The following is a 2,948-nucleotide window of genomic DNA, read 5'->3' on the forward strand; positions in this document are numbered from 1 at the left end:
CTTTATTATTCTTTTAGGATAGATTTCTTGGCAAAAAATTATCATAGTTTTCCTTCATCTGAGAATGGTTTGATTTCCTTTCACTCCTGAAGATGTTTTCAGTAAGTATAGTGTTCTCAGTTGATGGTTCTTCATGTTTAGCTCTTGAAAAATATTGTGGTGCTTCCTTCTGGCCATCATGGTTTCTGATGAGAAATCTACTGCCATTGGAATGGTTTTTCTTTGTCAGGTAAAGCATAATTTCTCTGTCTTCTTTCAAGAGTTTTTTTCCTTTGTCAGTTTGCAGAAACTTCACTATAAAATGCTTTGGCCTGGAATTCTTTGGGCTTATTCTGCATGTGGCTTACTCAGCTTCTTGCTGAGTTTGGGAAGTTTGAACTCATTATTTCCTTAAATATTTTTCAGCCTCATTCATTTTATCTTCTCCTTCTGGGGTTCCAACAATGCAAATCTTTTGTTATAGTCCCACAGGTTCTTGCAGTGTTCTTTTGTTTTTGTTTTTTTGTTCCTTTTGGCCTAATTGATCTCTGTTGTTTAGATTGGTAATTTCTATTGTTCTCTTTCAAAGGTCACAGATTCTTTCTTCTTCCCTCTCCATCATATTGTGTTAGCCCATTTACCCTTTTTTTAAAAAAATATTTGATTATTATATTTTTTTTCTAAATTTCATTTGGTTGCTCTTTAATATTTGACATTTTACTCTTTAATTTCTGATATTTTACCTCCTTGTTGAGACTTCCTATTTTTCTCCATTTGTCCATTTGTGTTTATAAATGCTCCCTGAAGTATTTTCATTATGGTTGCTTTAAAAATTGTATCAGATAATTTTTTTTTCACCTAAGACAGGGAATACTTTATTCAAACCCATCAGAGGAATGGACACCTTGGGTCTCTAATGAAGCACTGTGTTTTAAAGCATACGTCAATAACTGTATATGTTACTACACATTGCTACATACAAATTAACTATCAGGACAATTTTCAATGTTCAAAACAGAATAAGCTTCTCTGTAAAAGCAGCACCTTTGTGACATTTTTAACTTTAGTATTCCTCTTCTTCTTCTTCACCTTCTCCTTCAACAGAATCTACACCAACCTCCTCATAGTCCTTCTCAAGGGCAGCCATGTCCTCATAGGTCTCAGAAAACTCCCCTTCCTTCATGTCCTCACCCACATACCAGTGAACAAAGGCACAAATGGCATACATCAAGTCAAACTTGTGGTCCAGGTGAGCCCAGGCCTCAGCAATGGCTGTGCTGTTGCTCAGCATGAACACAGCTTGCTATACTTTGGCCAGGTCTCCACCAGGTACCATAGTGGGGAGCTAGTAATTAATGCCCACATTTTTAGCCAGTGGGGCACCAGTCCACAAACTGGATGGTATGCTTGGTCTTGATGGTAACAATGGCATCACTGACATCTTTGGGAACCATGTCGCTGCAGTACAACAGGCAGAAAACAGGGCATTTATCATGGCAAGGGTCACATTTCACCATCTGGTTGGCTGGCTCAAAGCATGCATTGGTGATTTCTGCTACAGAAAGCTGTTCATGGCAGGCTTTCTCAGCAGAGGTGACAGGGGGATATGTGGCCAGAGGGAAGTGGATGTAGGGATAGGACACCAAGTTGGTCTGGTAACATTCAGGGCTCCATCAAATCTGAGGGAAGCAGTGATAGAGGACACAATTTGACCTAACAAGCTCTTTAGGTTAGTGTAGGTTGGGTGTTCAATATCGAGGTTTCTAGGACAGATGTCATAGATGGCCTCATTGTATACCATGAAGACACAATCAGAGTTCCCCAAAAGTGGTGTGGGTAGTGAAGATGGAGTTGTAGAGCTCAACTGCAGCTGTGGGAACCTGGGGGGCTGGGTAAATGCAGAACTCCAGCTTGGACTTCTTGCCATAATTGACAGAGAGACATTCCATCAGAAGCAAGGTGTACCTGGGACCACTTTCCCCTCCAAAGCTGCAGAAAACCAAGAAGCCCTGAAGACCTGTGCACTGGTCGGCCAGTTTCCAAATTCAGTCCAAGACAAGGTCAACGATCTTCTTGTCAACAGTGTGGTGCCCTCGGGCATAGTTATTGGCAGTATCTTCCTTGCCTGTGATGAGCTGCTCAGGGTAGAAGAGCTGGTGGTAGGTGCCAATGTGAACTTTATCAATGACTCTGGGTTCCAAGTCTACAAACTCTGCCTTGGGCGCAACCTTGCCAGCACCCATCTCACTGAAGATGGTGTTGAAGAAGTCATCTCTTTCCCCAATGGTCTTGTCACTTGGCTTCTGACCATTGGGCTGGATGCTGTGTTCTAGGCAATAAGAGCTCTCAGCAGGCATTGGGGACACCAGCCTGGTCAACATGGATGGAAATGCATTCATGCATAGTTGCTGCCAAGCAGAGGGAGGAGAGGACGGGGAGAGATTATTGCTTCTTTCACTGTTACTCTTAGATGGTCAATGTAAGAAAACCTTTAAAAACCATGTCAGAGAATTCTAATATCTATGTCATCTTGGTGTTGAAATCTGTTTGTGGATTTTTCTCACTCAATTTTAAGTCTCCTTTCTTCTTTGCCTTACTCCTGCTGAGGGGGGGTGGTGAAAATCCTGACTCCAGTAGGAGTCACATCTTCTGTCACATCACCCCAGCAGGGAGGGAAAGGCTACCACATTGCCCCTGAATGGGGGGTAGAGATCCAGTCTCCTGTGTGATCTACACTGACACTATGGAGCTTGGGAGTATTTTGTTATAGCCTGCCAAGGGTAGAAGTCTAGGCTCCACATGACCTTGGCTAGAAGGAGTAGGAAGAGGACTACAGTTTTCCTTTGGTGTTTGTCTGGAGTAGGGCAGTTATTGTCTAAAAGTATTCTTTTGTTAGGCTCCCTCTTTCCTATCTTTTGGCTAGAAAGAAAACACTTTTTCCAGGCATTTTTTTTTCCCTGCACCTGTTG

The 2,948-nt window shown here is 42.2% G+C and overlaps 1 pseudogene; it reads right to left on the minus strand.

The window, feature by feature from the left end:
- Positions 1 to 1,042: 1,042 nt before the first annotated feature.
- Positions 1,043 to 2,721, minus strand: LOC118021597 (annotated as a pseudogene).
- Between the last annotated feature and the right edge of the window lie 227 nt (positions 2,722 to 2,948).

The sequence above is a fragment of the Mirounga leonina genome, unplaced genomic scaffold (genome assembly GCF_011800145.1).
Source record: "Mirounga leonina isolate KUSES-001 unplaced genomic scaffold, KU_Mleo_1.0 Mir_175, whole genome shotgun sequence".
NCBI lineage: Eukaryota > Metazoa > Chordata > Mammalia > Carnivora > Phocidae > Mirounga > Mirounga leonina.